The sequence below is a fragment of the Anser brachyrhynchus genome (assembly GCF_964034855.1).
Source record: "Anser brachyrhynchus genome assembly, chromosome: 9".
NCBI lineage: Eukaryota > Metazoa > Chordata > Aves > Anseriformes > Anatidae > Anser > Anser brachyrhynchus.
In genome coordinates, this window is record NC_137703.1 from 20,204,963 (window position 1) to 20,231,401 (window position 26,439).

Genomic DNA, 26,439 nt, shown 5'->3' on the forward strand with positions numbered 1-26,439 from the left:
TTGTATCATGCTTCTACCCAAAGAAAAAGCATGAATCTCATCTACTTTTTTTGTGGTTACAGTAGAAGACATGCACTACCTGTCACTGACTTGACATTCTGTAGATGTAGAAAGCTGATAGCAAGCACTTCATCTTTACAAGTTGGCCTACATCTTCAAAAACAGAAGCATCATCACTACCTTTCTTAGGATGTTTTCACATGCAAATCAGTGAAAACAGCGCTACCATTTGTGTGACAAGAGAAATGAAGAAACTAATTTCTAAATGCACAACTGATGCTGTTCGAATAACTTCTACAAGCTATAAAATATTGTTTTACAATCTGAAGGAACGCTAATCTCATAAGAAACAGTTTTCAGTTCAACTATGATTTCATAGTTGAACCATTTCTGAGTTCAACACAGAAAGTATAGAAAGAAATTGTTGTAAAGATACAGTATTTTATTTTTTTTTTTAAGAAATATGGTAAAACGTAGGCAAAAAATGCTGACCAGTGAAGCTAGGGAGAGAGTGTAAGACTACAAGGACCATGTGAGGCAGAGCAAAGAAGCAAGATCTAGATTTTTCAGCATGCCTTGTAAATTAATCTTTATATTAAATAACCTGCTGGATTATCTAAAGAAGTCCTGTAGAAAAAGAGCTACAAAAAAGCTATAAGTTGGGAAGTGCTCCATTTAAAAATAAATAAAAATTTTTAAAGGGAGAAACATACTTGATAAAGCTAAGGATATTATGCTTTAAACTGTATGAAATAAAGCTCTATTGAGAATTTTTGTAACAGTGCATCACAGGTTACCCAGCGTGTCTGCTGTGAGCCAGTGTTACCATGGAGTGCTTATTACTGATACTATAAGAACAGAACACACAGGAAGCGTTTCTGGCAGATGTTCCTCTAATTGGTTTATAGCCTGAGATTATTTGTTGTGGTTATTATTGCTAATGCAAATGTTAGGCAATAACAAACATACTATATTTTAAGGGATACTGAGTGCATACTTATAGCAAAAGAAACTGACACCCCTCTGCTGATTTTCATTAGAAAGTCAGAAAGCATCAATATTATGGACCCCAAAACTACGGGATCATCAAAACAGTCAGCAAAATTTATGCAACTGAGTGTTACATCCCCCACTCTGGAAACAGACACAGAGATTGATGAAAGATCAAGGAACAAATCAGTTACAGTGCACATCAGTGCTTGATACCTTAGTTCTTCCAGGACTGTTCCCCATTTACGGCCATCCTTCGTATCCAGTCTATCATTCATCCAATGCTCTTCTCTTTATTTTCATTTCCATTCTATCTGCAGAAGACCCGTGGCTATAAGCAGCTGACCTCCACTTCCCATTCCCTAAGCTCCCACAGCCATCGTGGCCACAGGGTGGATTCTTCTCAGTAAGTACTGTAACTCAGAGTGTTTTTGTCCTTTAAGGCAAATGTATTACAGAAAATTAGATCTAGCTTTCACTATATGTAGTATTAGAGGACAGTCCTACTACATTCTGAGTAAGCTCACCCTTCTTTCTTTGTGTCATTGCTCAAACTCATCAACAGAACAGCACAGAGGAAAGAAAATTCTTCTCCAGAAGCCCAGCCTACCTTTTTAGTACAGATGTTCCCTTTTTTACTTATATGATACTGGCTTAAAGGCAAAATACCACACGCAGTCATTTCTTACTGTGAATTATTGTTTAAAAGCCATTCTTCAACAGTAGATTACCTATACCTAGAATGAACACAATCAGACCATGACGTGGGTTAATTGAAAGGATATTTCCTAAGGCACTGATGTCTGCTGTGGTAGAGCATTTTCCTTGTCAGCACTGCTGAATGGATGGCGCTGGGGAAGTGGAATACATAGTAAATACTTAAGAGTGAGAAAGCAGACAAGCGATCGCAGGCAGGAGCTGGCAGCAGGACACTATCTGAATAGCCGATCAGGAAGGGAGCACGAGGGTGAAATAACCCCCTCAGTGTGTGCAGCAGTTACAGTAACATTCTTTAGCTTTTGAGGTTTCCTTGATGAAAACTTTTTACTGGTGCAAATTTCCAGGCCACGAACGACTGAAGGTTCTCCCTTAAATGATATACAAGCAACACACATTTTTAGTGTCCTTGGAAGGTTGTACCCTCACAGCATTTTTCAGATAACAGATAATCTGATTTACACTACAGTGGAAGCAAGTCTAAAGTTTATTATCAGACTCCCACTGAGAGGCATTGAATACTGTCCCTTTTATAGAGGTGTGGCACATTACTCATACTTTCTATATCTAAGTCACTGTTCTTTGGAACTTCTGTGCAAATGATTGAGGAATTTGCTCAACTACAGCGAGCTGACGTGAGCTCAGAAGCACATTAAATTAATTCACTATTTGTTTTCTGCCGCACATCCCAATGAATATTTTTTTTTAGTCTTCAGTAGATTTGGCCATCCTGAAGAATAGCATGATGCTGCAACATCTTTGTTCAAGTTTGTTCTTAGATATTAGACTTGGTATTTTGCTCAAGTATCCATAACGTACTAGCAACTAAAACAAGAACATGAAATATTTTACAATAAAAAAGCATGAAAATTAGTCAGCAACACGTTGGATGCTGCATTGCTCAGGTCTCAGCAACTGAATGCATGGGCCTAGTTGTGGCAAAGGTTTGTCTAATATTACACTAAGCCTCAAACTGACATTAAGGAATAGTGAAAACCCAGCTGCATCTTGACTTCCAGCCTTTTCAGAGATTTATTCTCTTGTCTCAGCACTGTGTTCACAATTCCTCTCTGAGAGACAGATGTGATAAATACTGGAAAGGAAGAATTTCGGTATTTGCAATGGAAGGCAACAGGGCAAAAACTGCTAGGAAAGAGGGACCAAAAACAGGTGGCTAAACTATTTTCTTTGCTTTATTTCTTGGAGGTTCTGTCCTGTGGAGATATTTTATTGCATGAAAACTTTGTGGTAGTTTCCTTTTCACTGGACCGTATCTTTATGATTTGAAAAGTGCCTGGAATCTTGCAGCACTTATGATTTTAATGAGTGCTTAAGCTATTTAACACCGCCACAAATGTATTTATTTACCGTGTTAATTTTAGGAGGTGCATCCTGTCACATGTATCTGGGGTTCTACAAACTCAAAGAGTAGACATGACAGCTCCTTTCAAAGAGATATTGACATTCCACAGAAAGCAAACATGCCCCCACCCACACAATAGTGTCTCATCTTAGTTCTGTGCAACTGATCTGTGCTTTAGTAGTTCAGCAGGCAGTCTAAATCTAGAGTCTGAATTTGAGAGCCCAGCTTGTACCCAAGGACATGATCATGTTCGATACTGCAATTCAAAGAGTAGCTTCTAAATAGAGGAATGCAGCTGACCTAGAAGTGGAACACATCCATCCTGGCTGACCCATGGAATAATACTTCAATGCAACGATACCTCAGTAAACAAGCCTATTGGTTCAAGGCATGGCATTTGGTTTAGTATTCCTATAGGGTGAGGGACTAAAAGATTTAAATTCCTGCAAATCAGTATATTCCTACAAAGATTTACCACACATAGTGTAAAGGGATTGTTGTCCTGTATTATAGCAGGATCATGTAATACAGAAACATCCCAGTGCCTGAATACAACTCTGCTGTCTCTCGTGATAGTGTGATCTGTAGACTACATGTCCTGATAAACAGTATAGGGTATTTCTACTTGTGGTGCTACTACAGCACACAGGTAAGGAGCCTGAATTGTCCTTTGTGATCCTTTGAACCGTTTGCTGTAATCTTTATGGGCTACTAAGATGATGAAGGGCCTAGAGGGGAAGACGTATGAGGAGTGGCTAAGGTCACTTGGTTTGTTCAGCCTGGAAAAGAGGAGGTTAAGGGGAGACCTCATCACAGCCTACATCTTTCTCATGAGGGGGCGTAGGTGCTGATCTCCTCTCCCTGGTGACCAGCAATAGGACCCAAGGGAACAGAATCAGGCTGGGACAGGGGAGATTCAGGTTGGATATCAAGAAAAGGTTCTTCACTGAGAGGGTGGTCGTGCACTGGAGCAGGCTCCCCAGGGACATAGTCATGGCACCAAGCCTGTCAGAGTCAAAAATGCATTTGGACTATGTTCTCAGTCATACGGTCTGAATTTTTGGGTAGACTTGTGTGGAGCCAGGAGTTGGACTTGATAATCCTTGTGGGTCCCTTCCAACTCAGTATATTCTATGATTCTGTGAAATGGGAATGCTTAGCTTCATTCTCACTGTATACTGAGAATATTTTTTTCTACTTCATTGCTATAGTTTTCAAGTGCCTCAAGAATAACCCTGTGAGGGTTTTTCCTCTTATAATTCATATGATTGTTTTCAACCAGCCTGCCTTGTGCTTGTTTTCAGTAGTGAGTGGAATAGATATGATATTGTGGATTTATCCAATTTATCAGTGAGGTGCCAGACTGATAAAATATCTATATGGTAATTTTGGTTTCCCTACACATTTAATTTTTCCTTGCCAGACCAAGTTGCATGCTGAAGTGAGTAAGAAATAAAAATAAGAGGCTGATTAGCTTTGTTATGACCTTCGTCAAAAATTTCAGTTCACAAACAATGACCTGGGTGATTCATCAATGTCTGGTTTGCAATATTAGTATTGATCTCTCTGCAATCATTCATAAAATTAATCTGGAGTTACAGTAATGTAAACTAATTATTAATGGGCAGAATAAGTTTTCTTACTGATGAACAAGAGAATTTATTGATGTTTATAATATTTCACTAGAATGATGATTTGGCAATTAATTTATTGATAGTGGTAAAAAGCTGCATAATGTGTTTATTGGAATATGGCTGCTCCCCACCTTCAGATTCTACTTCTGTTACATATTGTCTGTTGATGGGATGTGTGAAAAGTAACAGTCACTACCTATCAAAGGATGAGTGAATTCTATGGGCTAAGTCTCAGAGTGTTTTAGATCTATCTCTGCAGCTGCCTACTTGAATTTGCTTACATATTTGCTTCATTGGCACTTGGAAATGATTTGGAAATGACAAATCTCCAGAGAGCTCACCCTTCATACGCTGACTTCTTCCAGTCTCCTAAATGGCAATAATACTACCATCAGAGAAGGATAACCAACTGCATCATGCAGCATTCACCAATTTAGGACATGCTGACAATGCGCTCTGCAAGAACCTCTCACATTACTTCAGGATATGGAAAATCAAAAAGCAACAGTTAAGCCTGACAAGGGGAGAGAGTACACTGCATCTATCTGCAGCACATTACCTTCTCAGTACTGTTACAGATACGCCAGCAAAATTCAAGGTTACAACTCTAATAAGAAAGCATAATAGGAGAAATGTACTATGATTCATTTCTTACTTCATTTGAATATTTACTGCTGGCATTAGTATACTTAGCTATCACTCAGCAATTCTGAGAAATTGTAATTGGCATTTTGTTAAAGAGTTTTAATCTGGAACAGATTTGTAAGGAAGTAGCAAAGCAGGAGTTGCTTTCTTTTGTTAAAAAAAGTAATTTTAGTTGACTAGTTTATAACTTCATTCTACTCTTACTCTTTGAGAGATTTGGGAAATGTTTGACTAGCATATTTTTCTCTGAATTCGGAAAATATTGTTTACCAGAGACAAAAAAAGCTTTTGCAATAGCTGTACACACCATAAAATACAGTCCACATATGCACACTCTAAAATAAGTTCTTGAAGGAAACATAATAAGCAAATGCTGCCTCTTTTTAGAAGATAAATATTCAGGACACAAAATTTGTTACAACTGGAAACATAATTCTGATTTTTGGAGGTAATGACAACATGATAATATTGGTGATGGCATACTGAGACATCTAAAAGCCAGTTAATTACTACAAGTTTTACCACTTAAATGCTATAATGAAGTCTCACTTTTTGACAATTCTGGAATTCATTCATGTGAAATTTCATTTGGTTTTAAGAGTTCTCTGTAACCCTTATTTTTGTACTTGGCTTAATTAGCTAAGCTTGTGGGATGGACTGGACAAGACAGTGCTAGCTTCAGGGTTTAAAAATTGAACCTGGAATCCCCAGACTAAGCAGAATATCAAGCAGATCATCCCAGAACGTGAACACTGGTTTTCAGAGTCTTTCAGAAATGACTTGGGCACATTCAATTTCAATTCTAAAATAAGCAAAAACTCAAGAAAGCAATATTAAAACCAAAACAATCATGTCTGATGCCTACCAAATATCAAGAGAAAATCTTGGAACAGATCTTTAAACTTGAAGAAGTTGTGTTTGTTTTGTTGTGGTTTTTTTTTCATTATTATTACTAAAATGTGATACATTTGAGTAAGTGTGGATATGCTTAAAGATTATTTCAAAACTTTTTGGACTTTAGCAAGCATGAACTCCGAGACTTGCCTGTAAGTCAGATTCAAACTTATCAAAACATGACCCCACAGCTCTCATTTGTAATTAAACTGAATAACAATTGACATTAGAAACTCCAAGAATTTTTTAAAAGGTGACAAGTTTAGGCAGCTTAAATTGGGCAGGAAATAGGAGAAATACTCAAACACTTTGACCCTCTGCATTCATTTCTGGAAGAAGGAGATAATTGAGTGCAATTCCTCAGAAATATAAAAGCCCCCATAATCCAATTAATACACAGAAGCCATACTGCATAGTTCAGCGAAACATTAACTGGACAGAAATAAAGTTTCTGTTTTTCAAATACTTCCATTAAACCCACACTCTTTTAATTGATGGGGATAAATGTCTTTCATGTCCAAGAAAACAGGAACCCTCTGCAAGGAAAAATACTATTTAAAAAAAAAAGTAAAAAGATTCAGTTCCCCCATATTGCATCCTCACATACTGGCACACTCAAATTTCACTGCCAGTACTCCTTCATCAATTAGTCTATGCCCATATCAGTTCAGATCACTGCAGAAGGCCTGTAGAGTTAAGTAGTTGGCCTTGAGAACGCAGTGTCCAGATAATGGGTGTTTTAGAGATTTTACTTTTTAATATTTCTAACCTGAGTCCATGGACTGAATGCTCATTAACAGTTGGGGCTCATTAGGGGAGCTCTTTGAGCACAACTTCTAGCTCAGTTTACCTGAGAGCAAACCAGCTGCCCTGCTCTGAAACAAAAGCAAGGGAGATAATTGGGGCATTCTCTTCAGCAGCATGAATCCTGATCCAAATTAAACCCAGATTCACATATACCACACAGCCCTAATATAAGCAAAGGCAAGCATCACCAAAAGTGAGGATGCTGAATTTTAAACTCACTCCTGAATACCTAGCCAAAAGGGTGACCAGAGGAATGAACAATAAGCACTTTTGAATTTACAGTTCTTATTCCAAACAGCTGCAGCCCTTCACCTTCTTCTCCTTGCCCTTTCTCAAATATGCACACCTGAAACATCCTTCACTAAATGTTTATACCTGACTTTTAATTTCTCTCTATACACATACATATATACACACACATGTATATGTACAAAATCTGTAATATCACTAGAGTCTGAGTTTGAAAATGCTGGGTCCAGTTTGCTGCTGCTCTTATGACCAATAATGAACACCTTCACTTCAGAGAATATTCCTGAAAAAATACAATTATTTTTTTTAATCACTAAGCTGTGAGTTCACACTGATAGTGATTTTTTCTTCCTGATTTCATAACTGTACCTTATCAGATGCGTTTCTAAGCCAGACAAAAACCCATGGATGGTTTCCAATGAGTATTTGTAACACATCCAAACAAATTTTTGCATCTGCCTTTCAGTTTTGGCAATGTCACTGACCACGTGCAAGCCATTCCTGCACACTTCCAGAGCTCCAAGTTTTAGTAACAAATCCAATACCATGAGCAAATGTATTCACCTTCAAGGAGTGTAAATAAGGACTGAACATCAATACAGTTATTCAGTGTGTCCTCACCCATACAGTTACCCACTCATAGGCTATCCTTGTCCTACCCTGGCACCGCATTTTTGGCAGAGGGGAACAATTTAATGCTTGGGGAGGGCATCATGCCTGGAAAGGGGCCAGCTGAACAGAGCATCAAAGAGACAAATTCTTCTTTCCAGAATGGAAAGGTGTAAAAAATAAAATAAAAAAAGCAAGTGTGGCTTGGACCTGTGTTACCCTAACTACAGGATTCTCTCCTGCATGGGGAAGCTTTCCTTCAAAGGAGATCAAACAAGTTTTGTTGAGGAGCGATTTGGGTATAGTGACTCCATTATCCGTAATAAATACTCTAGCAATCTTCATAGCACATGCAGAAAAAAGTCCCTGTCTCAGCTCACCAGACAGCCAGACTAGCATCCTAGACTCCTTATGGAAATTCTTCTAGTTTAATTCCCATAGAAAGCGTGTGGTCAAGATCACAGAACAAAGAGGAAAAAAAATCCATATTGTTTTTAGTGTAAGCCAACATACTTAGAACTGTAAGCAGTTCGGGCCATCTGTCTTCTCTATTTTCCTGGTGAATACTTTTGACACCAAACAAAAATCATTTGTGAAAAAGAAGCACTTCACATACTTGTCGCCAAATTTTCTTATAATCACTATTATTTCTACATGTTTTAGGAGGTCTTAGTACTGTTTGGGGATGTGCTAATCCCAAAGAATACTGCCATTTCATTACTGCCTGATGTTGAATTCAGACATCCTTACATGGTGCAGCTATTGTGACTTATTTCTCCCCCATCTGCAATCGAAGGAATCTATTGCTAAGTACGCTAACAAATTCTGTGAGTCTAAGATACAATGAAACGTAATCACGCACTGAGGAACTCTGTTATTTTATCAGACCTTAATACAATCTAAAATTTAATAGGGAAACAAAAATGTTACCCCACACTTGCCTGACTCTTTTCCAAATACTTCCCACAGTTCTGACTTAAATATCCAAATCTTACTACTACAAGGAATTGCAGTAGCCATGTACAACCTCTCTAACAAAAAAATAATCAAAGTAACACATACATGCATCTCCTTGTGTTCTGTTAAGTGCTCTGCAAATACTACACTAAATTCCTCTCTTATTTGCAAAGTTTAACTAAAATCATTAGCAGTATTTGCTCAACTAAGCCCAGTTTCAAGAGCCGGTCATTGAATGAGTTATCGTGTGCCTTGTAAAAGCAGAGATAATGCCAGTGCCTTGTCCATAAACAAGGAAGATGTCAATAACAGCACTGGGGGCAAAGACTTTAAAGTTCCTTGCTTTCCCTCATGTGCTGAACTTTGTTTTCTCAAAAGAAAAATTAAATCCATTGCTGGGGAATCATCTATTGGTGATTCGTAGGCACCATCTGCAAAGACTTTTAAAGGGGGAGGAAATACATCAAAAAATAAAATAAAGATCTTTTATGAGGTTAACATGGCAATTTCCACTGTCTAAATGAACCTCCATTTAATTATCTACGCTTCTATTAACATGACACATGCAGGTTATTACCAAACCAGAGCAATCTTATAGATAAATATAAGTTCACATAGAAACCCAGTCATTTCCACTACCTCTTAATTTCCTGTGTTTTTGCCAACCAGCAGAGCTGACTTTACCAACCAGCTACCAAGAATCAGACACAATTGACTTAACTTTCATAGCTGGAAGAAGTAGAACAGGCCTGTAAATAATTAGAAAAAAGTACCTTGGCCTCCTAGGCACCCATGTGCACACGTGTGTGCATGCACATGCACAGCACTACTGTTCAGGAGCTTACCATCTACATTCCTAACAGAGTGCTGGCTGGGTCTACATTATTTACCATTATTATTCAATACTGCTGATATACAGAAACATAAGGAGAAGAGATAAAAAACTAATAAAAAGAAAGCTACGGGGAGATAAAAAGCTTTTTTAGCCGTGCTGAAGATTTTTTGCTCTCTTTGCAAGCTACTTTAAATTAAGATGCTGAGATATGAATAATATTTGCAGCAGAAGAAATGACAGTTACTCCATACATATCACAAATTATGTAAGATGTGACACAGACATCTGAGGTTGTTTCTTTGTTCTTTTTTTTGTGCTAGGTAACTACTGCAGGGTGAGATAGTAGGGACGACCTATATGAAGCACTTTCAGGCACTATAGCATTGTCTATACGTATAATAAAAAAAATCACAACCTTCTCTTCCATTACAAACACCAGTGTAAGCGTGAATGATTGTGCTCACCTCCTTTTAGATGCTATGACCTTTCAGAGGTATAAACATGAAATTGGATGGCAATTTGCATTAGAGAGCAAGGAGTAAAGATGATGCCTCCTACTGCAGTTTTTTGATCATATCAAGAAAGATGAAATATGTATATCAACAGTGAAAAGGCCCAAAAGAGATGGGCCATAATGATGGTATCTGGCCCAGTAGTTAAATTAAGGCTCCCAGATACCATTCAAAGACTATCTATGAAAAAGGGTTATGCTCAAGTTTGATGAGATTGAATTTGTGTGAACTATTTTTAGGACATTACTATTGCAAGTAACTGACCTGTCTTAAAATACTGTAATACTGCCAGAAGCTTAAAAGTAAAACTAAAAATATTCCTTCTAGATTTCTTATAATTATCTTGAATTATTACTAGCATAAAAGAAAGCGCTTAACAAAGATTAAGGAAAAAATAAAGAAAAAATTTAAACTTTACCAATTCTCATCTGAAATGCAAAAAAAGTCATTTAAATTAGATTAGTTATGGATATTTGTTTTTCTTTTGAGATTTCAGACACACTATTTGGAGTACCTTAGAGAACCTTGAACCCAACACAGTTTTCTCAAAATTATAAATTGGCAGAATTTCATTTGTACTCCATCTCTTTGCTTTCTGTGACAATAAAGATTATTCAAAAAGCAAAATTTCAGAAAACATGCAGAATAGCATCCAGGCTCCAAAGAGAATTTTGAAAATTGTTTTGCTCTCATTTAAAATAAAAATTCAATACTTTTCCATGTTCTGTACAAAAGGTTAACAGGCTGTCTCAGAGTCAGAGGCCTGAAAGCTTTAGAGGCTGTTAGACCAAGCCAGGCTGTGGAAGAGAAGTTCCAGGCAGCACGTTTAGCTACATGGAAGTCTCCACCAGAACTTTTCAGCCCCGTTTTTCTTAATGAAAGCAGACTTGTACAAACCACATCATCTGTTCATCTGCCACATACTTACGCATTCTTAGCTTAATGACCAAATCACAAACTTTGAAAGATATCTCAAAGACAGAAAGAATTCTTTTTGTGGGCAGGGTCGGGTAGGTGGAATTCTATGAAATCCTCCAGATGGATAAAAGGAAGAAATGTGAAATGTAAGATCAACTGTTCAATTTGTTCTTCTTGCTGGCCTGTCAGCACATGCATAACTCTAACAGAGTACAGCTGTCTTCTGCCCATAAAACAATGTGGGTCACAAGAAGGAGCAGAAAGTATCGAACAAAATTTAGGGCATGTGCTGGAGAACATTGTGGGGGAGTGTGAAGGACACGGTGTGGACAACAGGAGTTTAGTCTACCCTCAAGGACTTTCTTATTGGGTTCTAGTATCAATCAAAAAAGCACAGGGTATTTTCCAAATATCAAACCAAACTACTTTCTTAGGTGAAATATTCTTTTAAAGGATAAATTAAGTGGTAATGCACATGCAAATTGCAGTAAGAGTGGGGATCAAAATAGCGCTTCTAAGACATAGTACAATGAGGTCCTTTGAGATAGGAGAACGTGGAGCTCCTTACTGGAACAGCGCTTGAAGGAGTATATCTGTATAGCCTAAAAGAATAACAATACTGCCACAGTCAACTTCACTCTTTCCAACTTTTAAATTTGCCTTTATTTTCTCAGCTTAGTTTTGCTAGAAGCTAGTCTTGTAATGAAGAGAGAGACCGCTGAAAAGAGATTACTAGTGATACTGAATACACAAAACACAAAACAGAGGTCAACTGGAAGTGAATAGGGGGGGGGTCTATCAGGACAGGAAAGAGAGCTGTGTTGAGACATTTTATTATTTCACAGTGGAAGTTATTTTCATGAAGTATTCATAGGTTATATGATTTTTCACACAAATTTGTTATTTTCCTTAAATAGCAGCTTTTATTACCATAGTGCCAGTGCAACAATAACCAACATCATGCCAAATCTGCCCTGTGTAACTAGAAAAAAGGCAATGAAAAAGTATCAAAGAGTAGTAACTATAGTCTTTTGTTTAAACTACTGTTTACTAGTTTGCAGGAAAGTACATAATAATCATAAATCATAAAGTGCTATGAATACTAATGCCTAAGATAGCAGAAAAGAGAGACTCCACTCCTCACTCTCTTTCCTGTTACTGTAGAATGGCTGTGGCAAATTAGAATACCCCTGTTCCATGGCACCTTGGAAAAAAAAAAGTCATTCCATCTTTCTTTTCCACTCCCTGCAATGCTGGCAGGCACCACAACATCTGCTTAATCAAATAGGCTAGGCTCTGTGTTAGAGAACTTTCTTCTCTATGTTCATAAAGCGAGAACTAAATGAACGTGCAATATAAGGGATAGAAAAAAAAGTCTGATCAAATAGTTTTTAGCAGAATGTGTGATTAGACTAACTGATCACTGACCTTTACAACCGGAAGTGGCAACAAGCTTTTATATAGACAAAATGTTTAAGAGAGTTAATTCATGTTAAAAAAATAAAATTGGAAAGGATGTCTGAATACACAGTATGAGGTTTCAGACAGCCTCCAATTGGGGCTAGGAGTCAAGAGTCATATTATGCAGTAACAGGCAAACCCACACTTTTATCTGCCTCAGCAGATAATCACTCACTTGACAGAACAGGATTTTCCCTTTCATTTCCTTCACAGTTGGTAATGTATCAAATGATGGATGCAATAGAAGAGAAGGGGGGATTTTCAGAAGTTTAGATTTAGGAGCATAAATCACAAAAGCAAAGAGATTTAGGAGCAGACTGTCTAGCATTCTTGAAAAACTCTTTCCTTGTTTTATCTTTCATGGAGCAACGTCCCTCACTTCGCTTCTATTATTGTTCTATCCTCAAGCACAATACTCTATGAAGCTTAAATAGTTTTTACGAAACCATATTGTCAGGAGTCAGGACAAGAATCCGCAGTTACACTTGTCACTAACAAACACCAATAGTGTTTTCCAAAACTTCCAGCATATCCAAATGGCAGCAGATAGGGACATCAACAGCAATTAACTGGGTAAATTCAGGGAGTGGTTTCTCATTTCAAGCTACATTCTTAGACCCTCAGTCAATGCAACAGTCTCTCTTGCTTTCAAAATCTCATTGTTATTCCATATGCTCAATGTACTATTTCATAGCTCTGCAAATCCTGGGTATTTCATGATAGAGATAGCCCTCTGAGTTGTGCCATTGTATAAATACATATTGTATTGTGCCTCTATCCATAAATACCCAAGAATCTTTCACTTCTACCATCCCGTCATCAGATAATTCTGCCATCTACAATGCCAATATGCATGCAGAGAATTGAGAGATTAAAATAAGAAAAAGTTAAAAATCTATCTTCTTGAGGATCAAAGGATGCAGGATTTCAAACTGTCTGCCGATTGACAGGATATCTGATACTTTTCTTCTTACTCGTGCTGACAGTTAAAAGGCTACATTCTCTTAAGCACATTATGCACTTACAGAAAAGTCTACTGAGAGTTGATTGCAGGCAGGTGCACATGTAACTGAGGACAACTTGTCCTCTTAACTCTTAACACCTTTTTCCAGCACTTCAAAAAAAATCACTTTCTTTCTGTGTAGTTTATAAATCTCAGGATTGTGGTGACTACTTAATCTCTCCTCAGAATTTTTTCCTAAATCTTGAGTGTTTTTTGAGATAAATACACTTCTGATTAGATTGTCATGCATTTAGTTGGAAAACTTGATATAGAAAGAAGATTAAGCAAAATTCCTACTGGATCTACACGTTAAGGGGGAATAAGAGTGTTTCCATTCTTCAGATGTTAACGGAGGCTTTGCCTGTCTTTTGTTTACAGTAAGCATTACATTTAACTCTGAAATCACTTTTTCAATATTATATTTGTTTACCTCACATGCAAGGGAGGCAGACCAGCAATTTCCAAGATCTGGAACCATCATATGTACCAGGGCATTACTGCAAGAACAGGAGTTGAAACAGAAACCAAAGGTCAAGAGAGGGAACTAGTCCCAGGATAAAAGACAGAAAGTAAAAAACAAGATGAAAGCAACAACACTAGCATCTAAATATCAATTAAGTGAGAAGCAGTAACTGTTAACTGTGTTAGATGGAGCTCATCCTCTTAGCAACTCAGAGTGACCATGTTTACCAGGGACTTGCTGGAAGGGTTTGCTTGTATGGCATTGAGAGAGCCAGATACCTCCTGGTGGTGCACAACAGAACAAGAAGCAATAATGGACAGAAGTGGGAAATTCCAATGACAAAATTTCATTTAGACACAAGGATTTTTATTATTATTTGCTATGAGAGTGGTCAAATATTGGAGCAGGCTGCTCAGAAAGGCTATGGGATTTCATAACGTCATCCCTGGGGGCTTCAAGACTAAACTGGACAAGTACTTGAACAACCTGATCTCATTAGACCTGCTTGAGCAGGGGAATGGACTAGAAGACATCTGGACGTACCTTCCGATCCAAGTTTTATGATTTAAAAAAAGAGCATGTTATAGCAAAAACTAACAATAATAAAAATACATCATAAGCAACAATGAAATATTTACCCCAGGATCTAAAATAGGCACTCAAGAAACAAGATACTGTAAATGAACAATAGCATCATCTGATGAATCCCAGTAACATTGCAGCTCACTTTTATAAGGGAGAAAATTATCAAGGCTACTACCAGAAGACTTGCATGAGATCCACACTTTATTGTCTTGTGGTCCCTTTCCAATTTCTGTTTGTGAGAATGTGGATACCTCAGCTCAGTCCTCATAATTGGTAACATCCCTGTATCAATAACACTTGCCTCTTGTTTGGCTTTGGTTAAGCTTCCTCTAATACAGCCCAAAAGCTGTAATCAAGGAGGTACGAGAGCCACAGTATCCAAATTAATATTAACTCCTTATAAATCTCAGTAAAAGGAGCTTCTCCACTTGTTTCACACACTCTCAGAGGGAGAAGCCTGATGTCTCTACAGTTCAGTCAGCAACAAAAAGTAAAGAGTACCAGCACCTCAACCTCTAAAGCGCTTGGATTATTCTGATACAGTAGCAAGAGACATTATTCCAGTGCTGGGTAAATCCCTCCCTTGAAGTCTAGCAGTTTTGGATTGGTTCAGCGTATTCTTCAGTCACCACACACAGTTTGCGTTGCAATACATTGTTATTTTTGCTAAGTGAAATAAAACCCGAGAATGTGGATTTACACCTTATAGCAGTGTTACCTACATTCTTTTAATATCCAGACGCTTCCTCCTTTCCCAGTTAAACTTGGCTTAATCGTTTCTACACTCAAAGTATTTTAGTTGTATCACAAAGGACCATATCCCTTGTTCACTTCTTATCTCACTTTATTTTATTTAGAAAATATGCAACACATACAAAAATCTGAAGTCTGAATTAAAATTATTCATATGCTATTTCCTCCTAATTTCTACATGGGACTGTGTTAGCCCATCTCCCCAGAGCAGAGGAGGTAAAAATGACTGATGCTCAACTGAGTTCAGAGGGAATGTTGTTGCTATTCTATAATTTAGTGCAGCTTATCAATAAAAATAAAGCTGACGTAAACACAAAGCTATTGAGAGCACGAAATTGTTCAGATAAATTGATGTTGCTGATATCTGCAGGGAATTTCAAGGCAAATCAATAAGCTACAAATGCAGAGTTCCCATAAAACTTTGCCTTGGATTCATGGACAGCATGTCACTGAGGTATGTTTCAACTAAAACATTTCAGGTTTTACAGTGTTTTCTGGTGATTTTTTGTTTGAGAAATTTTCTACCAGTTCAAACTGAAGACGTTTTCCCTAAGCATATTACCTTCCTGCTGCACAACTAAATTGGGTTATAACATCAGCTGAGCAGCAAAAATAGTTGAGTATTAAGGCTCATAGTTTCAAAATTGTTTTTTGAGAAGAAAAAGCCCAACTGGTGAAGGATAGGTAAAATGCCAGCCTTTTGTAGGTGAAACGACCAACTTATATCTCTGTTGGCTTAAAACAAGCTACATATTCTGTAACATTAGCTCCTCTCCTCTGAGGAGTTGCTCAGCTGGCTTATGACAGGGAAGTACTGCTACAAAAGGGATCACTTAGCTGGGAAAAATAAAAAGTAACACAAGTGTGGACAGACTTACTAAATGATGGGAAGTCACCAGCATTACCATTTTCTAGTGTTCTGCTTTAGGAGTCGGGGATGTATATACACCTACACATTACCATTTATTTTTTTCTGCTGCAAGTTGCCATTTTCATGAGAAAAGAGAAATTACTGCCAGCTTCCATCCAGCAAAGACAGCTTCTTTGGCTCCTGTCTTGTAAAAGTGTCACCATTAGGCTCTTCCAGATCTGTCTCCTTGTTTCATTAGATTTGACACACATTATTCTCTGAAGTCAGAGGTTAAAAGGCTTTTGAAAGCCAGCTATTCCTTCCCCCTCCCCACCCCATTCTTGATTGCTACCTCTCTCCTATACTCAGCTGAAGGCTCTATCAAGGTGCTGCTGTTTTGTCTTTTGTTCCTCAGTACAAATGAGCCCAAACTGAGCTCCTACATCATGCTGCTGTCATGGGCTCATACTTCCAGGCTCCTAAATAAACTGCATCTGACTTGCCAGTTGTTTTCTAGCGTCAGCGTCTTGGCAACAAACATAAGATGCCCTAGAGCTTCACATACTATCTGTCTTCGATAGCATCATTCATGCAGAATTGTTGGCTGCTGTTCTTCACAAAGAATGCAACCAACAAGACTGCAGTTCTGGTTTGTTAGCTTCAAACACAACCCAGTTTTTACAGTAAACTTTGGAATATAACAGTCCTACTTCCATGTAGAAGAATGCAAGTATTTTAACAATCCAGCACAACAAGATCCGCACAAGTACTATTGACCAATTTAAAAGGGATAATAGATAATGTGAAAGTTTGAGTACCTGGCTAAAAGAGCTTGAACTTAAAAGTCACTATCATAATAGATGTGTAAAGGAGTCTTGAAGTAGGTAGTTATTCTAAGGACTGCTCAGTAGGCTTATTCTAAAGCAGTTTAGGCACGTATGCAAGCCCACAGCTGTACACAAATGAAAATCAGTTTGCCTATTTTTGAAGGAAAGAATGTGTGTGTATATATATATATAAATTTTTTCAACCATTAGATACATTTCTGTGACAAAAAAAAATAGTTTCCCACTTTTTGTTGTTGTTCTGTGGGTGCAGGGGGAAGGAAAGCAAGGGTCACTTGTAGTAGGAAGAAAAGGAGCAACTCAATGTGCCAAAACAGCTAATCCAACCTGCAGTGCACTCACAGACTGCAGGTAAAGAAACAGAGTATGTGCAGGGTGATCCACAGCTGTGCTGAATGATATGGAGGGAAATGAATATATTTCTCATTGCCACATAACCTACCCTTCTTCTGTGCAGGATCTCATTTCAGAAAGAGAGAAGTGGTAGCATTTACCCTGGAATTTTGTCACTTGAGGACAGGGACTACTATATGGATCTACTCACAGTTTGAGCTTAGAATACGTGTATCCTCAGCATGAGTTCATTCACTTCATCAGAGACAGACCTCTCTCCTTCCCAGTTGTCTCCCTTATGAAGAGAAGGCTGTGACAGCACCTTGAGGTCTGCTGTGATACTTCAAGATTCCATCCCCCACTTTTCCTTTATCTGCTGAGTTTTATTTGGTTTTGTTTTTACAGTTTCCTTCAAACCTGTAGCAAGATTGGTGATTCCTGTTGTTGAAATATTTGCTTACCTGAGCCCTTGCAATTCATTCACCAACTTTCAGATGGACTTGTGCATCAGCCCAGTTTGTTACTAAGGAGCAGTTTGACTATAGCTTGAGTGAATAATTCAGATTATTTTAAGTCTAAAATCTAAACAATTTCTCCTGATTGTCCACTGTCTGCGATGTCCCACAGGATAGTAAAGGTAGAAGCAGGATCATTTTAGCTATTCTGTCTTTTTCTTAACATCGTTAGTCCAATGCATCCCTCTAATAGAGCCAAACAGTGGGAACTCAGACTTTTTTGATAAAGCATAACAGACAGTTCAACAATGATATTCTTAGTCTCCTTAAGTTCAAGGAAAACTGAGAAGGACTTCAGAAGGTCCTTACACTAGAATAACTATCACTGAGTGACAGAGAAGGGATCAAACTGCCTCAGGAATGAGGGTGATCAAACACATGACAGAAGAACCATTAACAGAAAACAGGCCACAGTGCACTTTATCAGAATATAACAGACTTCCTCCACAAGGAATGAGTAAAGTCCTTTAAACAGAAGAGTATTAAATCTAAAAAGCAGACAAGAACACGATGCTCCCAAATTCAGCCTCCATCCTCCTCCCTGCTTTCTTGTCTCTTATATCTCCTGCCTTATATTAAGATCCAATTCATGTACACCCCTTCTTGGGCTCACCTTTCACATGATTTGGAACTTGTATTTAGTGTCCATTTACACAAGCTAGAAATTTGTGCTCAAAAAGTGTCCTCACTTAGACTTTTCTGGGAAGTTATAACACCATCACAACCCTGCTGCCTCAGGCCTCCTTCAGTCCTGTGCCATTACATTAATTTCTTTACACAGAAAATGCGTGTAGGATGATGTTAATATTAAATCTCTGAATTATCAGCTATGGTGCAATACACAAGCTGAAACAGATTTTTGACAAACACAGATGGAGCTGTCATTCCGTTTCCCTGCCTTGTGTTGGCCTGTAGTCATTCCTATCCTACTAAGGTACAGAAACCTCAGTGTTGGGGACCTCTGACTGGGAAGAGAGAGTTGGGGACACAGCTCACAAAAAATTCCCAGGCCAAAAGTTCAAAAGAAATAAAAGGATAAGGAAAAACTCTGTTATAAGAATGCTTTGAAAGACAATGAAGCTGTAGACGTTCTAGCAGCTTGAGACTTTTTTTTTTTACAGTTCACAACACTTATAGTTGTTACTTACGTATTTACTTCATTACATGCATTTTAATTGCTATACCGTACTACAGTAGCACATAGGAATCCCCATTGTGGGCCCCACTACTGACTGCTGCATGCAGAAAACAGAATTAAGAAAAATCCCTTCCAAAAACATCAAAAGTTACTTCAGCATACCTGAACAGATGCATCCTTCTGGTTGAGTTTTGCCCAGCTCCTTCTTTTCCCAGTCTCACAGAAGTCAATGTCAAAATTCCCATATTCCTAAATAATTGAAGAATAAGACTCATAAGAGATAAGACAACTTGTTAGTGCCTATTATTAGTGATAAATGCTGCTGGAAAATGTTGTCTAGGGCAATTCTATAATAGTTTTTATTATCCCATTATCTTCAGTAGGGCTGCAACCCCTGATGATACCATGGGGGGGGGGGAAACACAGCTCCCTCCTCTTTTTGGTATTTTGCACTGTTGTCATAGTTTATAACTAATTCATAAGGGAACTCAGCGCTAACAATCTGTGTTGTGTTTCTATCTGCGTAGGGTGGAAAAGCAATTTAGATGTGAGAGAGAGTGTAAACTTCCTCAGTATTGTACGCAAAAATATTTTCAGCTTGTCTGCCTGCAAATAGATCCTAAATAATCCAATTCATTCTGAATGACTGATTATGACAATCCTGCTCATAAATCCTGAATTTGACATTTTAAAATCAGATTTTCTTTTCATTTTCAAGCAATGAAATGACTTCTCCATTTTGACATGATTCATCATTTTCAGGATGAACTAGCTAACTACACAGGCAAAAAACTCTAGCTGCAAGGACTCATTACACATTATCACCCTGTATTTACAGCATGCACCCTACTCTTCTGGAGTTCCCTTAAAGGATATAGATACATCTATTTTAAACATAATGGTTTGAATCAGTTGGGAAATTCTTATTAATGTCAATGAGCTACGTACGTAAGGTGCTAAATGAATGCATATAAAGGAGTATGGAAATTTTTAACCTTCCTGTAGTCCATATGAACTTGAAGAAAACAATGACCAATTTAACTTTTGTTTTCATATAATGTGAAAACAGTTATTCTGACCTGGCCCATTCCCACAGGGTGAATCCCATCATTGAGTGATTTACATCTTTACTGCAAGTCTCAAAGCAGTTTACATTCTACATAATTCATAGATCACTTTTTTTTCCCTCCTACAGAAAACACATTACTCCCTTTAGAGCCATTTAAAAAATACAGAAACAAACGATGATTGAAGTTAATACACATGCACACATGAATTGATTAAACATCTGCCTAAACTTCATGAAATTCTAGAACTACCTGGTTTTATCAACTCTATTTCCTGAACATCAACTACTAGTACAAAAGTCTTTAAATAAGAAGTTTACTGGAGGCAAGTCAGTTATATAAAATAATAAATCCCATCATACCCAGAGGAGAAAAAAATTTGCCTCAAGAAACACTTTAAGAAACTTTACACATATAGGTCATTACATTATTAAAGGGAAAAGCAAAGTACTGTGGCACTGAAGGCTGAATCCACAGTTTTAATATAAAATTTATATTCTAGCACTTTATAATTTGGCCATGAAAAATTCCTTCAGGCTGAATTTTTACTGTGGAGGCTTAACTTAAACTCAGGTTCTCTCTGCCAGTCTGAAATCTGGTTCAGACATTAAGAAGACTAGCAGAAATTACAGGAAAAAAAATATATATATTTCTCAACTGAAATTCAGTAACAAAATCAGTTGCAGCAAACAGGCAACCAATGAAATTGTTAATGTGTCATTTTTCTAGAATCTCTCTCACTTTATCTGAAATTCACACACACAATTATGCAAACAACTCTGGACTCAGAAAATACAGTGCTTATAGGCCTGACACAAAAATCTCATTTTCACAGCCATACAATTGAAAAAAGATGTTTTGAAAAAAAAAAAAACTATATAAATTTCATTGTCTATAAAGCACATCTACCAATCCTGCAACCAAAAATAACTGAATTTTAAAACTTTCAAATGTATAAACACTTTCTTGATCCCAGACCTGCCTCCAAATAGTAGACACCAGCAGGGTGGACCACAACAGTCTGCTACAGACACTTCGCATTTCTTCCGAAACAACGTGAAATTTTACAGTAAGCCTGAAGGAACACCAGACTAAACAGAAAATTGGGATGGCACTTTCGTTGTGTTTTGTTGTTGTTGTTTTCTTTACCCCTACTGGTCTTTGTGACAGTTTTGTGGGACAGATACAGAGCTGAGGATTCTAAAACCAAACTCAGGTTCAGCAGATAACATTCATACCAAGCCTCTCTCCCATCCACACAGAACCTTTCTATGATTTGTGGGACCAAACCAGAGAGCTGAAGACTTCCTCCTTCAGAGTCACACAGCATATACAGTTACTTGAGACATCATAAATTTTAGGACCAAAAAAAAAAGTCAGAATATGCAATATTTCCTGAATACAGTTTTTCTATGCATAATTTGTCCAAACACATACTTAAGGCCATCCAACCTGTGGCCTAGTGTGGCAGAAAAGGCACTTCGATATTCTTTCAAAACAGCAAATAATAATAATAATATTGATATCAGTGCTGTCTTTTCTGAGTATGAGGTAAATGAGTGCTATGAAACTTCTCATTTTTAGGTTGCCTGCCGGGCGGTTCCTGCCTCCAGCAGAGAAACTAATTTAGATTGAGCAAAATCAAATAGAAATTCTTCCTGAAGCACAGCAGTAATGTTAAGGATTTTAAGGCTGAATTCTACCTAAGAGCAGAGCTTTGCTAAGGACTGAACTGCACCTTTAGAGGCTATATGGGGCTATTTTATTGGTCAGAGCAGTACAGTGTTTCTGGTTAAAGCGTCATCTAGGTTTTCTCTCCAGTAATAATTTATCACCAGTCTGCCACATCTTTGTGCGTCATCGGTCAATTCTGCCAGTCTTATGCCTGGGCAAATCATTTACCTCAGAAACTACTGCAAACTACCCAGAACCCAGAATCCCAGACCTGAAATTGCAGGTACAATGATCTCTCTGCCATTAAGATTTCTGGCATTATGTTACACTTTAAACAATATTTTCATTTGCTTTATTTTGCATCTAATCAGTTTACTTTTCCTTACTTTATACCCTACACATACTAACAGAAAAAAGAACATAAGCTTCTTGCAGACTTAAACTTGTAAGCTATCTAAAACATATGGAATATTTCCTAAAAAACTATCCTCCAATGTAAGTATCAGGAATTAGAAAAGAAAATGAACCATGTGATAAAACCTGAGGCAACAGACCTAAGGTTTCTTTCACCATTTTCACTGTCTGAACTTCCAACCTGTGTGTGCTTCTTTACCTTGTTCTCAGATGCATTACCCTAAAAAATAAGCGTCAGTTTTGCTATTTATAGAATGAATACTGAATATCTTTATCAGCAAATTATTTTTAAGTGAAGCTAGGCCAGAAAGCAGAAGGCTCAAGGGGCCTAAAACCAAATAAACTATAAAATGCTTAACTCTGTATTCCAGCAGACTTCCCTGGAATTGTTCTGAGCTCCAACTTCGGCTGCCTGTGCTGTTTTAGCATGCAATCCAATGAACTTGAAGTGAAAAACATTTAAGTATAGTCTCTGAAATCCACCAAAACTTCCTCCATTCCCTTACTCTTTCAGCTGCATGGCAATCAACACTGTTACCATCCACTTTCCCAATTTTAATTGTCTTATAGAACAATTTGTCCTTTTAGGCTAACCTTAGAATGATCCATTAGCTTCATTCACGATTAATATTACTAAAACAGAGCGGGGAAATGACTCAACCCTCAGTATACCCTCAGTATACCTAAAAACAACACTTATTTCTTCAGAATACCACCAGCTAAGATCCACTAGTGATCCACCAGCTAAGAATACCACCAGCGAAGATCTACTTTTGCTGAAGCAATATTTATCTTCTGTTTACAGCTTACCACACTGATGAGTTTCCAAACAAATTCCAAACAAATCCCTGCAACTCAGGTATTATTGCCTATGGAACGTGAACAAGTGCAGAGATGTACTTACTCCTTCACTGCAGAGACTTAACCGAACATGTTGCCCTAACAGTTTCAATCCGCTGGAGCAATGGTGGCACCCTGTGGCTAGAAAGATAAGCCTAAAAGCTTTCTACTGCTTTCCAGCTGCTGCATAACCTTTCCAGCACACAGTCCTTGCTTCTCTTCTGATACTTAAAATGATTCTATGAATTACCAGATAAAGCAGACAAAAGAAGCATTGAGTTTCATTACTTACCAATATGTCAAATAATCTGCGTAGCATTCAACTTCATTTCTAAGAATGGATAGGAGACACTTCACTGCTATAAATCCTAAGGCAGCAACTGCTCAGGCTGCAGGTAAGTCCTGAAGAAATCACCAGGTGTGCCAAGCCCTGCCAACTCCTCGCACTCACAGTGAGGTGTTGAAATGAGGCTCACCTGCATGGCACCTGGCACCATGAGATTAATCTGCATGACAGGGCCTCACAAACACCACTAAAACACCCAAACTAATTAATCTTGTCAAGTGACTTTCAGCTATGCACCAGGGGGTCTGTGGCATCAACTTTGCAGCGGGGGCTATGGGGTGTCGGTGAGGAGAGGGCAGGGCTGCCCGCCCTGACAGGGCTGGATCCGGCCAGTTCCAGACGGTTCCAGAAGGTTCTAGCGGTTCCAGGCCTCAGTGAAAATGGATGCAAGAAAAAGCCAAAATGGCCCAGCTGTGAGGGCACGAAGTTGGGCCTCAGGATAAGCATGGGGGGAGAGGAGCTGAGGGTGGCTGGTGTTGTTTTTGATTGTCTTTTTTCCTCGCTATCAAAATCTATTTTAATTAGCAATAAATTAATTTTCCCCAAGTTGAGCCTATTTCACCCCTGACAGTAATTGGTACGCATGTCTTTATGTCAGCCCATGAGTTTTTTCCTCGCATTTTTGCCACCTGTGCTGTTGAGGAGTGAGAGCAACAGAGCAGCTGGGTGGGCACCCAGCAGCCAGCCAAGGTGAACCTGCCACAAACCTACTAAACTACCACAGAGCCATTTTTAGTAGGAATTTCTCACTGTACAGGTATTGACCAAAAGGAGCTTCCTTCAGTAAAAGCACAGTTGAACTCATTTTAAAGCTGTCTTTAAAACTTAATGAGTTAAAATATCCCAGAATTTTTACTTTTCCTCTTCTCTCAGTCAGTCAGTAAAGGTGTTGTTAGCTGCTTTAGGAGCAGAAAGTCACAAATCTTAGCAATGGCATTAATTATCTTCATTAATCATTACTATCATTACTATCATTAATCCTCGAGCTGTTAGAAAAAAAGCTACATGACAAGAAATGAAAATGGCAGAAGTGTGGGGACATTAAGGATAAGCAAACACATACTTCACAACTAAAGGGAAGAGCAGGTCATGAACACAAAATGGCTTGATAATTCTGTAGGACAGCAGTAACCACTATCTTGCAGCTTCATCATCCATTTAATGTGAGAAACAAGACAAATCAGGGAGGATATCTTTCCTCTGTTTTACAGGGTATCAGGAAATGCTAGCAATCAGCTGATGATAATGATCAGCAAGTTCATACACTAACTAATTCTCCCCACTAACTGCCTGGTCAACATATACTTTTCAAGCTGTAGGTACTATTAAGTAGCAAAGAGACCCTTCTCAGCAGCGTACAGATGATAGACAGAGGAAGCATTTGGAAAATGAGAAGTGAAGATGATATTAATATGAAGCTGATTAAGAAAAAACAGCATTTTAAAATCAATAAGAAAAGGCAGAATTATCTGAATAATCTTACCTGTCTCAGCCATTTAGATAATTGTCCTGACACTCGTCCCTAAGATTCTGCCTTTACCTTTTATTAATCTGTGGTTTCTGTACTGTCTCTATTGTTGTGTATTTTTTCTTATTATGCACAATTATATCTTATTTGATTTTTTAGAAAAACATGCATCATGTCTTAGAAGTCAATGTCTTTATTATTGCAAGTTGATTTTTTTTTCTATTCTTAGTTTAATCTTTTTCCCACAACATCCTGTGTCTGGTGGACAATGGTGTACTGTATAGAACAGTAACTATTTGCCTTAACAAAGCTCTGCTGCACTGCCATCCATTAGTCAGTGAAACAGTCTGGGTTTTCTCATATCCAAGACCTGAAACCCTTTCTTTGAGTTGCAACAGTTTGCCATGTGACAGGGGCATAACTTTTGGCAATGCCTTTTAAATGTGACAAGGTACAATTTTGACGGGTATTACATGAGTGGAGCAGATAGCTGTTTCTCAACAGAATTCCCCCATGCTAAAATTTCAATAAGTAGAAAAGGTGATCTTATACCTTGTAGCTGAGAAAGAGTCATCAGACTACTGTGTAAGGAGGAGCAGGCAAATAGCACATAAATACTGGTGAATTACCTCAAGTTGACAGTGTGATAGTTTTCATACATAGGCAAAGTTCCATACCTAGTTTCCATAAATTTTCCTGAATAAGTATTTCTTAAATATCACAGTAGATTGTTGATGAAGTTTATAAACCTGAATAGAAAATGAGAATATTGGATTCTTGCACATAGTACAGCTATGTCATTCTTTCCTTTATTACTCCTGCAAGCATGAGGAGATTTGCAAATAATGAGCCTAGTAAGCATTTTACAAAATCAAAAATTGCCAAGAGTTTCTAAATGCTGCGTTTTGCACGTTCTGCTACTACTACTTACAGATAAGATCAGCTTTCTAGTTGATATTTCTTCATTACTGTTGGCCACACTGGAAAGAAGCAATGCAGATTTCAACAGTGGACTACACAATTATTTGATCAGACCTCAGAACAGCCAGTGGCAGAAAAATGCCACAAAACAGAAAGCCCCAGCCCAAGACTTTCTGAGCAGAGTCCTGTATTCGTACTCTCCCAAATTAATGGCTGTCTTCAAAGTGTGATTTCATTTTCTCCCTTGCTTTAACCTTTACATAACAGATTACAAGGAAATTAAGGTGTTTTTTGTTGTTTGTCTGTTTTTTTGTTGTTGTTGGTTTTTTTTCCTGTTACAAATCTCAGAAGCCTCTGCAAATTTCATAATACTTGTGAACTGAGATGCTCATTTTGATTTAGATTCCAGATCTGAAATTGGAAGAGATCCCTTATGTAGGAGTCTGAAAAAAAAACCCTCAGTGCATTCACATACTTCAGTGACTAATCCTGTGTTCTGTCCCAACCCCATGTGTTCATTGCTTATAGTTTGTTTTTTTTGAGTAATTGAAATAAGGCTTTGGTAAAAGGAAATTTGGGAGATGTGGAAAGGAGTGGTATTTCTAAGATATTGATTCACAAAATGAATTCACA